General features: G+C 44.1%; 1 protein-coding gene across 10 annotated transcripts in view; it reads left to right on the top strand.

Annotated features, from left to right (window-relative positions):
- TSPAN9 (tetraspanin 9) overlaps nucleotides 1-14,457 on the top strand; it is an 828,427-nt gene that overhangs the window by 239,604 nt on the left and 574,366 nt on the right. For all 10 annotated transcript variants that reach the window (XM_085652565.1, XM_085652573.1, XM_085652568.1 and 7 more), the window contains one exon: nucleotides 5,604-5,659. The gene's annotated coding sequence lies outside the window, so the exon portion shown is untranslated. The remainder of the gene's footprint in view (nucleotides 1-5,603; nucleotides 5,660-14,457) is intronic.

Here is a 14,457-nt window from a genome sequence, read left to right as displayed (position 1 = left end):
AACGCCTCTGCACGACTGATCCACGATGTACCACGCCACAGCCACATTACCCCCCACCTGAGAAACCTGCACTGGCTCCCCGTCAACAAGAGGATATCCTTCAAGCTCCTCATCCACGCACACAAGGCACTCCACAAGACTGGCCCAGCCTACCTCAATGGACAACTCTCCTTCTACATCCCCAGCTGCCAGCTATGCTCCGCCGACCTCGCACTCACCACCGTCCCTCGCATCCGTAGAACAACCACCGGCGGAAGATCCTTCTCCCACCTCGCCGCCAAGACCTGGAACACCCTCCCACTGAGCCTACGACAGACCCAAGACCTGCTGACCTTCAGGAGGCTACTCAAGACCTGGCTGTTTGACCAGTAGCGCACCCCCCTCCCAGCGCCTTGAGACCCTCGCGGGTATGTAGTGCGATCTACAAATGATTGATTGATTGACGCACTCCACTGTACTCCACTATATGCCAGTCCACTCTGTCACTCTGTTCCACTCTACAACTCTCAATTCTGCTCTACTGTATTCCAATCCACTCTACGACACTCCACTGTAAAACACTCCACTGTAAGACACTCCACTGTAAGACACTCCATGACACTCCACTGTAGGACACTCCACAACCCTCCCTCCACCTTTTGTCACTCCACACCACTTCACTCTTCGACACTCTACTCACTGTGCGCCACTCCACTCTGTCACTTCACTCCATGCCACTCTCCTCTACACTACTAACTTTTAGCAATGCTGGACAACAGCCATGCTGATGTACCCCATGGCTAAGGTACATTGGCAAAGCCAATAGCTTTTGCATAGGCAAGCCCCATTGGATTTGCCAATGCTTGCTGTATGCGCTTCCACCTACTCCTTGCCTTCAAGCAGGTTTGTCAGTGTCCAATGTTCTATTGGTAAGCTCGATTTCTATGGTCTTGTAGACAGGTGAGAGTGGCATATGTGGGGCTACTGGATGCCCTTGTGTGTGCCTACACCCATGCCTTTGCAACTGGCAGTTTATTGTGGCTGTTGATGTCATGCCACCTCAAATTTAGATCAATAACCATGCACCTCCTGGTACCACCAACCACCTGGTACCTGCTGGTTGTCCAAACTCGGCTTGTTTTTCTCACTCACTGACCAGCTCTGTGAGAGTAATCTGATATGTTTAGCATGTTCTCTGTGAGACCACTCCTATCTGCACCATTGTATGTATCTCCCCCTTGCATTCTACTGTGGTGACATCGCATATGCCTCAGTTGTCTCTCACCAAAATTTGCTGTATCTGCCAGACAGTGTTTTTCTGTGTTCTGATATTTGAAGGTGTATTGATGACAGGCTTGTGAGTGTTTTATAGCATAGCAGTACCCAGTTGGGTAAGCACCAATGGTGTTAATAAAAAATATTTGTCATTATTGTAGCTTCCAATGGTGGAACTTAAGGTCTTACCACCAACTTTATTTGAGTTAAGATTTTTTTACCCTTCCCCGGTGCCACCTGATTTACCATTGTTTTTCAGTCATGGGTTGTTTTATTCTGCTATTAAATTATCTGTCAATCCAAAATTAAATATCTTCCCCTCACCACAAAAAGGCTTTATGCGTTGACAGTGACAGAGCATTTGTTCTATTAATTTAGAGCTCTGCTTAGTTTTGGATGTGAACCATAATTGAAGAATTTCCCTGGGGTTATTTTCTTTCTAACTGAGAAGTTGTAGTTAGAAGCTGGCTTTGCATTTGACTGTTGATGTGCAATATTTGCTCTCCTGCAAATGTCCGTGTTGGTCCTGTGCATAGAGAGATTGGGAGCCAAGCTAACCTGGGCCCTGTTGCCCTAAAAGGGCTTAAGCAGGGTTCTTACTGCAGAGCTACGGTGTCAATCAATCAGGCCGCACAGTCTTCCAGTGCCAGGCTTTCGCATGTGCTATGGCTTAAGTATCACATTTAACAAATTGCCTGGACAAATTTCATACATAACTCCCAGGGCACACCATCACTCCAGCTGTGTGTCTCCCGACAAACAACACAAAGCTTCGCCGCCTTCAGTGACATGAAAGAGAACTTGGCGGTAATGCAGTTATGCCGGCTTCCTTGCGGGCCATTCCCGGCAGATGATATGGATGTTTGATGTATCTGCATATGTTCACATTACATCTATGTGGGGTATGTGTTCTCATGCAGTGGACTTCACAAAGGCAATATTCTCTTTTAATGTCTGCCAGGACCACCAAGCACTATGTGTTTGATAATGATTTGTTGACCTTGCAGTCAACTTCAAAATTACAATTGTTTGTTAATGGGAGCCAAACAGACACTAAAATACAGTATATTTCGCAATGATCGATAGGTCCACACGCCCATCGTTCTATTATTTCAGGATTAAATGCTTCTGAAAATCCATGCCCATATGTCCTACGTTGTTCAGTTTTCCCACTACTGCTGATGAACTTTTTTAGGTCAAAGCCTACCAGACAGCGCAGATGTCTGGTTTGTTAACGCCTTCTTAGGGACATTCGGAAAACTTCCCTGGGAATGCATTCTGCCCATTGCTTGCCATTGGTTTTGTAGCTCACATTTGCTTACTTTCTGTTGGCTGGCTCTATTTGTTTTAGGCTGCCCAGTTTGAGTTTGCCCCTTCCCCAAGCCCTGCATTTTTCCACCAGTGCTCAATTCCTGTAAACATGCCTTTAAATCTTGTTCTTATCCTGTCACATTTACTGTGATCTCAAAGACAGAGGTTCTCTGACTTTAAAGTGAGAGGATTTATGCGACAATCGTGCTGGCTCTGAGGGAGAGTGGGGAGAGGAGTGCTTGAAAAAAGCTGTAGACGTTATTGTCTTCTAGCACACAACATTTAAATGTCTGTAAATGAACTGTGCAGATATTTCAGAATGAGAAAAACCCAAATAAAGCACATTTGTGGGTAATTTTGAAGTGTGGTGGAAACAAATATTCAAAGACGATCAAAACAAATCAATACACTAGGTGATGAGATTTCTACACATTATTATTTGTGTGCTGTATATTTTTATCAGTGAAACTGTATGTCTGCAAATGTAATGGTGATTTCAAATGTAGATGTGTTATCTGTAATGGAAGTGTGCTACCACAACATGCATATTCCATTCTACTCTACTCTGCATTACTCCACACTACGCCACTCCACTCTATCCATGCCACTCCACACTGCGTCACTGCACTCTCTTCCACTCTGCACTACTCCACTCTGCCATTTCACTCTGTGCCTCTCTTCTCTGCACCACTCTACTCGACACCAATGTACTCTTTGCCACTCTACACTTCACCACTGGAATCTTCAACACTGTAGTCTAGGCCTCTCCATTCTACTATGCTGACCTCCACTTCACTCTGCAACATCCTCCTGCATCCCGGAAGCCGATATACCTTGTCTGCCACCGAGGAACCAAGACTGAGGCATCTATCCCCATTGGATCCCTGGAGTACGCGGCTGCGGCTCTCTCCCTATTCAGGAAATAAACGACATTGAGCGTTTCCCATCACTGGATGGGTCATTTTTGCAAACACCACGCCATCGCCTCTGACGCCCTAAGCGGTCTGGGTGCTTCCAAATACGTCGCCGTGAATTTTCATGGTCTATCAGTTCGCTGACTGTATCTTCAGCATCTACCTCTATCTATGCGAGACTTGATAACGCTCATTACAGGTGATTGTACACAGGCATTCTTATATTAAATGTCCTGATGATGGTCCTTTTATTGTTTAAATGGATCGAAACACTGTCGACACCCTAAAACGCCTTATGAACTGCTCTGAATTGCCATTTAATGTGTAAAGGTGTTCTTTTGCGATTTGTTTGTCACATTGTGAATTTTGTGTGTAGCAAACCTACAGCCTTGCCTGGGCCTTTTTGTGTGTCCTATTGTTTTTCCTTTTTTCAGTAGGATGCAGGCTTGTGTCCCACTTCAACATTTTTGTGTATACTGTTCTCATTGGATTCAAAAATATTAAATATTAGACCTCTATCCGGCTGGACAAGTCTAACAAATATAGTACAGATTGGGCCTATATTCATTCCCCTGTTCCTATTTTTGCTTCTCTAGGGACCACTGTTCTCAATAATACACTGCAACTCACAGCAATAGACTCTACACCTTCTTACTCTACTTTGTACCACTCCACCTACGCCCCTGAACTCCAATCCTCTGTAAGCCACTCTAATCTACTCTGCTCAACTGCACTCTATGACACTGCGCTCTACACCACTTTGCACCATTACTCCATGCCAATTTACTACATGCTACTGCTCTCTACCCTGCACCCCTTCACTCTAAGCTACCTCACTCTCCTCTGCACCACTCCACTGCATTCTACGCCCCTGTGCCACTCCACTCTATGCCACTGCACTCTACGTCGCTGCATTCTATTCTGCATCACTATACTCTACTCCAGTTCACTCTGACACTCTACTCCAACACTGCACTCTCTGCTACTGAACTCTGTCACTTGACTCTGCACTACTGCACTCTGCAGCACTCCACGCTACACCACTCAACTCCACTAAACTCTACTCTGCACTACTCTACGCTACTGCACTCTACACCACTGCATTCTGTGCCACTCTGCCACTACACTCTATGCCACTATACTCTGCATTACTGCTCTCTGTGCCACTGTATTGAATGCCACTCCATGCTATGCCACTCTATGCTTCTATACTCTGCTCTGCACCACTGCACTCTATGCCACTCTACTGTGCACCACTCTCTACTCTACACCACTGCACTAGAGTATGTACCACTCTAATCTACACCACTGCATGTTATGTCTTTGCATTGTACGCTGAATTCTATGCCACTGCAGTCTACGCCACTAAACTCTGCAACACTCTATGCCAATGCACTCTACACCAGTCTACTCTATGCCATACCACAGTTACTCACTATGCCATTGCTCTCTACGCTCCTCTACTCTACGCCACTGCACTCTACTCTATGCCACGGTACTCTATGCCACTCTACGCTAATACACTCTACAATACTCTACTCTGTGCCACTGCAGTCTAATATGCAACACTCTAATTGACATCACTGCATTTTACGATGCTGCATTGTACACCGCTGAATTATATGCCACTGCGCTCTATACCACTGCACTTTATACCACTGCAACACTCTACGCCAAAGCACTCTGCACCAGTTCACTCTACTCCACTGTACACCACGCTATGAGACTTACTCTATGCTACTCCAATACGCGACACTGTATGCCAATCCACACTGTGACACTGTACTCCACTCTTTGCCATTCCACTCTACCATACTTAACGCCATTCTCCTCTACGTCCCTAAACTTGCCTATTGGTTTTGCCAATGCTTGTTGGCTTTGTATCGTTGTAGCTGGGTGACTTCGAAGGTATGTAACAGCCTTGCTCTGAGCATGGGTGATTGATTTCTTCCATCTGACTTTCTGTACTGCGTGATCTCTGATGTTCTAAACTGTGAACGTTTTACGCCCATCTACATTCTCTCAACAGCTAGTATTAGTTGTAAAATGCACACTCTAATGAGAGAATCGTATTCTATATAAAAAAAACTGTTTTGATGCGTTGTTTGTTCTCTTTCTTTACAGAGTTCTTAACTAATCTGTGAAACCGACCATCTACTGTTGGAAATTAAATAATCACGGTAAGTGTTAAATTTCTAAACTATAAAGCCTGTGTGATGAGACACGTGAGAAGAGCATTAATGTAGAAGCTGTGCAATGACTTCTTACCTGATCTGTTATTCAAGTGAATACAATGTGCACGATTGTGAGAAAAATGCTGTTATTCCTATCACACCCTTATTCAACCTTAGACCTTTGGTACATTTGTACTGGGTTGTTGCATTCAGCCGTTTACCTGCTTTTAACTTATGCAAAACTCGTGGGTTCTTGTCAGTTTTTTTTACTATTTAATGTTATGTCCATAGAGAGGTGGATGCATTTGGAGTGAACGGCATCAGCCGGGGTCCAAGTGTGAGTTAGCCTGATCCCCATGACGCCAGTTTGCAAATAGGTAGAGGAGATGCAAAGGCTCGTGGCTTTCCAGGCCCCTGCACACCCAGGCCTCCATGACGAGTTACCCAGAGCGAATAATATCCCTCTGGGCCAATCCAAAAGGTCCAGTGATTCTTCAACTGAATTTTCTGGGTCCAGAGCCACTGTACCAGTTTTACAATGTCTGGATCTGCTAGGGGAAAAACAAAGGAAGGGGCTGCAGGGCGGAGGCACAGCCTAGACTTCTCCCACCCTCCTAGCCTCATGGAAGGAGCAGGCAGTGTGTAATGAAGACACAAAGCCAAGGAGGGAGAGTATGTTGCTTTCTGGTCAAAAGCTTCCCTCAAAATACCTTCCATCTGCCTCCAAACCGTCACACCTCTCAACGTTTCAAAAACGTCCTAAGACGGCCAGCCAAACCGACATGCGCACTTGCAGCAGTATTATTATTATTAATACAATTTGATATTGTACACGAATCACCCCGGCAGGGGTATCTCAGCGCTCTGTTAAATTCAAGCCTGTGCATACGATCTAGAACAGTACTGTTTTTAATGATTTCCTGAAGTTGGAGGAGTTAGGACAGGTTTGAAGAGAGAAAGGCAAACTGTTCCATATGGTGGGAGCCACATAAGAAAAGGCTCTGCCATCACATTTGGTGTGTCGAATGCGTGGAATCACAAGCAACTCTTTACCACAGAAATGCAAATTCCTAGTGGGAAGATAGAGCTTGAGTTTCTGACAGATATTAGGAGCCTTTACCCTGGGGTACCCACCACTCCTGCTGCAGCTGCTGTTATTCACGATGGTCCGGCCCCACCCCGCCCTTGACTTGGCTCAGTGAGGAAAAATAAAAAGAGAATATCCTGTTTTATTATCATTTTATTTTCCATGTTTTCACTGCTGAGAGAGCAGTGGGGCGACGATCCTCCGCCTTAACGGAGTAGCCGCCGCTGCTTCCCACCTGCTTAGAGCATGTCAGAAATACCTCTGTTAAACTCCCATGAATCAGGAAAAACCTGCTCAAAAGGATATGAGATTTCCAATGCCAGGAGGATATTCCCCATTCTGGGAACGTTGACGAGTGGTTTCCATTGTCTAACTAGGAGATACCAGCTGGAATAATTAATTACGCCCCTGATATCCCCCCACAGAGATAATAGGGAACTCATAATGGGAGTACAAATTGCGACCTAACGTGTCCGCAGCATGACAGCAGCCTATACGAACGACTAGCACACCATTATTTGTAATTTAAAACTAATTAACGTATTAAAGCGTTAGTCTAGTGAGTAGTGTATGTGTCATTGATTGCAACACTCATTGTTGGCTCGCCACTACCTTTATAGCCCTTGTGCTGTAAAAACATTCTGAATGTTGTAGTCTCAGTTCTCTTCTACTAAACCAGTTGGACAAATACATTGATTTGTGAAAGATGAAAACAGCAGTGGAAAACTGTTAGAATTGATTTAATACTAGTATTTCTCCCTCACCCCCAGTTCCCCCTCCCAGTACCCCACTCCTCACCTTTGTTCCACCCCTTCTCTCCCTCCCTATTGGTACGCTCGGGAGTGCCCCTTAGAATGTTCAGGTGACATTCCATGACATTCTTTGGTGAAGTGACTTGGAGGTGCAAGAAGTAATAAAGACGTTCCTCTTCATCGATGTCTTGGATTTATTTCCCACAAAAGCTGATGCGAAACATGGAGTGATGTGAGAACCCCATAGTTCTGGAAAAAGCTTAGTGCAGTTTGTAACGCATTCCAATGCACCCACATATACAGTTTTAACACAGGTACATACGAGAGAGTAGAACTGCTCAGCCTCATGTGAGGGTTTAACTCTCATTTACCTCCTGCTCGGAGCAGGTGGGAACTGTGACCAGGGATTTCCATGCAGTTTGGGGGTGGAGGTAGGGGGTGCAGGCAAGGCTGGGGGGTGGAAGGATAAGAATACGTTTGTCAGGGTCCGGAGGATAAGGTTTGATTGTTGTTGCAGCCAAAGTTTCATGCCATTTCCGGCTGGTAAAATCCAGGTCCCGTCTACTTCCTGCTCCTGGAGTGTTCGTGTTGTCCGGTTGAGTGATATCGAGGCCACATGAGGACACCGCTCTACCTGAGTTGTAATTAGGCCCGATATGTTGATTTCTAACACACAATTCTACTCCATTTGTAAACAATTATTTTATGTGCTCGATCCTTAAGTGGCTCACCGTTTAGTGCGAAGCAGTGTTTAAGCTTTGATGTATTCCGTTACTTTCAGATTGTGCCTTAATTGTTGTCCCACACAGTAGGAAAATTGAAAACCACCCAATAAAGATTTTACTTTTTTTAAACAAAATTGGGCCATTGGAGACATGTCTAGAAGGCTCCGAAACGAACTCCACAAAGTAATAGCATGCCAGGAGCATTCACAGCTATTGTTTTACCGTGTCTGCTTTAAATATTACACCCTGCCACGTATTTTTGTTTTGTGCTTGACAACACATTATTTGTGTATTTGTGTCATATTTTGAAATGTTTAAAATGTGCTTAAATTTCCGGTAGAATGATGGCAAACATGAAACAAATGAAAGGGCAAACTATTATGGAATACGTCCGGATACAGTTTGATTACTGATAACATTTCATTCGCCCTGTCCTGGGGTGAACAAAAGTTGCTAATGAGCCTGAATAACCCTCTCTTTATTGGTGTCCAGTTCCAAGCTATAGTGTTTATTACAAGTATACTTCTCGAAAGAGCAACAATCGAAAATGGCTTGCAGATGGGATTGCTCGATGTAAATAGTTTTAAGGCAAGTGGCAGTAAAACTGTGGTGGCATTCATGCATTTAGAAGTGTTCGAAATGATTAACAAATCAGCATAGTTAGAGGTTTCCTATATGTGTATGTCAAAAATATGTGTCTTTCCATAGCACTGACTAGTTGAGCTTCATTATGTATTAGATGGTAAGGTTGTGTTTCTCCCCTTTGTCATTCAGTAGACATAGCCCCTATTGCAGTTATTGGGGTGCTTTAACGAGCACGAGTCTATTACATGTGTTTAACGCTTGGAATATGTTTTTCATGAGCAAAACCACAGGCAGGAATATCTGGTGCTGCAGTTGATGCCTTGTGCTCCACAGCAGCATCGTAGGGTTAGCCAGGCCTACACACGCAATATCCTTGCAGCCTAGTGGGTAGCGACTCAGAAAATGGTTGCTCACCGCAGTGCTGTCGGTTGGTGACTTCTTTATTCCCCCTTAGAAAAGTGTCACACATCAACAGTCAGTGTATGCAATATACAGAATTATAGATGGCGAACTGTGAATTATGGGAATGTTTTTCACCATGGGGTTCTGAGTGACATTAAATAGACAGCAATAGTTATGTATGGCCCCCAAAACCATCTGCCACTGCTTTCAACTTCTGTGCGAGGGCAGAAGAGTAATTGGGGAGCCATGCATTACATGGCCTCTCTTCCCTGTCCCAAATAACCCTCCCTCCCCACCCCCCCCCCAAAAAAAAACCTTACTGGTTACCCTTAATGAACCCCGCCACCACCCCTGCCTGCCTTCCCTCTCCTGCAGCTGTGCTTTCTGCTGTCGCTAAAAGCAGACAAGCAGCACTACTCTGAGAGGCCTCGTCAGCCCTACCTGCAAGGCCTTTATGATGTAGCAACAGTTGGTAACAGGTTTTTTTTTTATTTGGAGAAATCATAGCCATTACATTAATTACAGTATTACATCAATTACATAAATTAAAAAATACTACAAAAACCTAATTTCATGTAGCCGCAATCAAATGCTTCAAGTATGTGAATATTTGCCTCAATACATCTTCAGATTTTTTATGATTGTACGAGCCCGTAATAATTTACCATCGTAAAACATCTTAAAATTCGGTGAGCGGAAACCCGAATGTTCCAGACCCTCCCTCTGAAAGTCAATCCATCCTGCGATTCTGCACAAAATGTTATCGAAGAGGCAAAAATGTCATCAATGAACCAGTTCTGTATGCGTAATGCTTTTCACATTCTTTAACGTTCACCATTTTAGTTTTTCACTATCCAACGAGGGTAATGACATTTTCTCCAATTTTGCAGCATTAAAGACTGTGGTACAAGCATTCCTACATATACGTTTTTGTGGTGGCTTGAACTTAACCCCGTTTGTGAGGGGTTACCTAATAAAATTGTTTGGGGATCGTCTAGCACTTTTACACCCAGAATATTCCGACAGTATTGTAATATTGCTGACCAAGCGTTAGTAAATTTCGGGCTCAGGCATATGATATGCGTACAGTTACCCTCTACTTGTGGTGAACATCTAAAGCACTTTGATTGTATTTGTGAATTAATTTTGTTTAAATACAATAACCACTTAGAAAGAAATTACAATCTTTGAAAATTTGCTGCTTTTAGAATGAAAAAATTGCAGCGGTTTATTGTGTTCAATGTCTCAGTCAAGGTGATCAGGTTCTCGGCTGTCTGCCATTTCTGAGTTATTCTTGAAAATAAGACTATTTCTTTAGTGTCATTTAGCCTAAATCTGCAGAATCTTACTGATCTATATGTGGTTATCTCTATAAAGCCTTCAACCAGTGCTGATCTAGCCATTACTGATTGTAGGTCTATGTTCATTAAAAAATGCAAAAATTGATTGTACGACCATAAAATAGAACTTTCAAAAAATGTAATATGTGGTTCAGTATTAGCCCATGTTTACCATGTTGTATCCTGAATTTGAAAGTCTACAAAATAAGAATATCCATTCACTTTCCATCTTTGCAATGTATTCCTTTCTAAGAGTGATTGTTGCTCTAGTGTAATATCTTCTATCCGAGTGGACACATTAAGACTTGGAATAAAGTAGTATCTAAACATTTTCTCTTGCTTTCCCAATACCCGTAACATTGTTTTATACCAAAAGTTTTGGGGTGATTTTTGTTAAATCAGAGAAAGTCAACAATTCTATATTTCGCAAGCATCTGACTCATAAAATCATTATCTAATTGATAGTGTAGTGAGTGAATGTTGTAAAAACCGGAGGCAAACTGTGCAAATATGTAAAAGAATATTATCTCATGTCTGGCAAGTCCAACCCCTGTCCATTTGTTGATTTACACAGCGTATTTGTATTGTACGGTGTATTTGTAGAGAGCTCTGTGGCCAGACTGGTATCCAGCCGCTAAGGTCGCTAAAGTCCTAGTAAGGGGGGGGACATAGCTGTCAACAGCTCAATATTATTTTGGGAAAGCCAGGTCTTAAGGGCTTTCCTAAACCTAGGCAGATCAGCCCGAGATCTTGGGTGAGGCGGGAGCTTATTCCTGACCTGAGCAGCATTGATTGAGAAAGCTTGTCCCCCTTGGCGCACCCAGCAGAATCTGTGCTATTGGGCAAGGTTTGCTGTGGCTGAACGTAGCGATCTTCCTGGGACGAATTTCCCCAGTATGGTCTGCTTTGGGTCCTTCTTCTGAAGAGCTTTGAATACAACACAAAGCAATTTGAAGAGGATGCTCTGTTTGATGGGAAACCAATGAAGGTCCCTGAGGGTACTGGAGGTGGAGGATCTCCACGGTCTATTAAGAGTCAGTTTGGCTGTAGCAACCTGAACTCTGTAACGTTTCTTAATCGGATAGTTGGGGGCTCCCAGGACGAGGGCATTACAGTAATCCAGTCTGCTAAGCACCACAAAGCTGGCAATCAGAGATTTGGCTTGGACAGGTAACATTGGAAAAAGCTTTCTAAGACTCCGAAAGAAAAGAAAAGTTAACCCCTGCTACTCCAATGACGTGCTTTTCAAAAGAAAGATGATCGTCTAGAATAACTCTGAGGTTCCAAACCCGTGGGGAGCGGTCAAAGGTTGGAGGGCAGAGGCACCGGAACCTCACTGGGTGAACAGCAAAAGAGCTCTTATTTAACTTCCATTTAATTTCATTGAATTTGCACTCGTCCAATTTGCAATGTCCTTTACACAGGCCTGAAAGTTGTTGGTAGTATCAGACTTATTGTTATTGAGTGACAGAATCAGCTGAGTATCATCTGCATAGTTGATTACAGTGATCTTATAGGTTTTGATAAACGAGATCAGTTCCTGGATATAAAAATTAAGCAAGATTGGGCTGAGAGAAGAGCCCTGTCGGACTTCATGTTGAATATTTCTGAAACTAGAACAGAAGGGAGGTAAAGCTACGGCTTGGCAGTGGTTTTGTGGGTATAACTTTAGTCATTTTGACACGAGACCACCAACACCTGCCAAGGTTAATCTAGTGAGCAGGGTGTGGTGGTTCACTGTGTCAGTGGCCGCTAACAGGTCAAGGAGGACGAGCACCACCGACTGGCTATTGTCCACCATCCTATGAATTTCATCAGTGTCACATAGTAAGGCAGACTTGGCGCCGTGGCATGGTCTAAAGCCAAATTGCTCATCCTCTAACAATAAGTGGTCCTCCAAATGATGGGAAAGAAATTTACTGACCTACCGTTCCAAGATTTTTATTAGGAATAGGAGAAGGGAAATTGGCCTGTAATTAGCTAAGACTGTAGGATCCACCGAAGCGTTTTTTCAGCAGTGGCTTGACTATGGCCTTTTTCCAGCATGCATGAACCACACCTGGTCCTAGGGACTGTTTACAAAGTTGTAACATTGGAGGCAGTAACTTGTCCTCCTTTTTTTCCATTTATTGGGTGGAAGCGGGTCCAAGGGAGATCCGGACATGATGGATTTGAACAGAGTGTGAAGCCTTCCATGGACAATAAATCAAAACTGTCCAACCCAGCTATGGGGATGTCATATGGATGTGACTTGTCGTTCTAGAGGCAAAGAGATTCATGAATGGCATAATTCCATTCAAAGGAGGCATCTCCGACTCCTGAGACCTATTACTATCCTTTATGATCGGCCTGATCTTATCCTCGAAGAAGACTTATAAGTCATTGCACAGCTTCTGTGAAGGTATTATGTCTTGCCTCAGACAGGACGGATTTGAAAGGTCACGAAGAGTGTCAAACATCTTTTTAGCATTATTGGGGCCAGCTGAGATTAGACTGCAGTAATGATCAGCTTTTGCTTTCCTGACTTTGTTTTTATAGTCATTTAACCCCTTGTGTGCCCCGCCCTGTGCCGGGCGTTGAATTAGCGGGCGGGGTTCATGACGAGATAGTCTCGTCATGGGCACAGCGCAACCGCGGCCCATGACGAGACCATCTCGTCATGGGCACTCAAGGGGTTAAAGCAGTCTTCAGGTAGTGATTATCTTCAATTTAGTAGTGCGTCTCTCATTTCCTTTTAAGCTGCCTAAAAACTAATTTAGTCTCCTTTAAAGTTGCATTGTACCAAGAGGCAGAAAGGCGTGTGCAAGGTTTTTGGACCATAAGGTACGGCTGTGATTTCACTCTCACAGATTTGACAGTTGGTCTCTGTAAAGTTAAAGGAACTAAAAGCCTTTGAGAGGTCAAAGACGGGCCCTGAGTGAGAACTAATGAGTGTGTGCCAAGCCCTCCTTTCCGTTCTGGTCATTGCAGCACTCTTTGTGGTCCGCACTACCGGTATGTAGGTAAAGGTGATAAATGAGTGGTCTGTCCAGCACAGGAGAGTAATCTCCTCTACTAGTACCAATTCTTCTGGGGAGAGAATAAGATCCAGAGTATGACCACCTAGGTGGGGGGGGCCTTGCACCTGTTGGTGGAGACCAATAATTTCGCAGCAGTTCTTTAGATCCTTATAGACCGGGGAGAGGTCCCCCTCGCCCCAGAGATTAAAATCTCCTAACATAAATAAGTTGGAATGGGCCAGGGTCCTATCAGATATGATGTCGAGAAAAGAGGGAAGAAGTGAGGCCGGAGAGTCAGGGGACCTATAAGAGAGGGCCCTAACAAAAGCATTGCCCTTCGACTCATTCAGGAGGAAACCTAGCGATTCGATTCCTACAACCTCGTCTATAGGGAAGGTGGAGACGTTCCATTAAATATTATATAAAATGCCAGTACCACTCCTTTACTATTTGGCCGAGGTTTGTGAAATGCCTTAAATCTGTAAGGACAGGCTCTGTTGAGGTCGTCTGCTGACTCAGGAGTGGTCCAGGTCTCAGTGATGAAAAGAACATCAAACAGGCCAGAGTCAAGCAGTAGATTGGTTTCCTCTGCATGCTTTGTGAGGATCTAGTGTTTAGCAGCCCACATGGGACCAGAAGGTCCAGCACCAAAGGGATTACTTTTAGGTTTGCATACTGGATTAGCCACAGTGACAGAGGGGGGTAGGGGAGACTGCTTACCGATTTGTAGAAGTTGATTTCCAGTGTAGCTAATCCTGGCATGGTGAGAGAGATTCCCAGTGGCAGCATGGCTGGCGTTGAGCGCAGACAGGCGCAGATGGGCTTGCCTTTGGTCGCGCTAGCCTACTGTTTAATGCAAGCCTAGGTGTTTTTTATTGGCCCAAATAAATGCAGAAAACAATCCTTCAATTTTT

The sequence above is a fragment of the Triturus cristatus genome, chromosome 4_1 (genome assembly GCF_964204655.1).
Source record: "Triturus cristatus chromosome 4_1, aTriCri1.1, whole genome shotgun sequence".
Classification (NCBI taxonomy): domain Eukaryota; kingdom Metazoa; phylum Chordata; class Amphibia; order Caudata; family Salamandridae; genus Triturus; species Triturus cristatus.
Note: the sequence above shows the minus strand (reverse complement) of the source record. Positions and strands in the feature narration are given on the sequence as shown.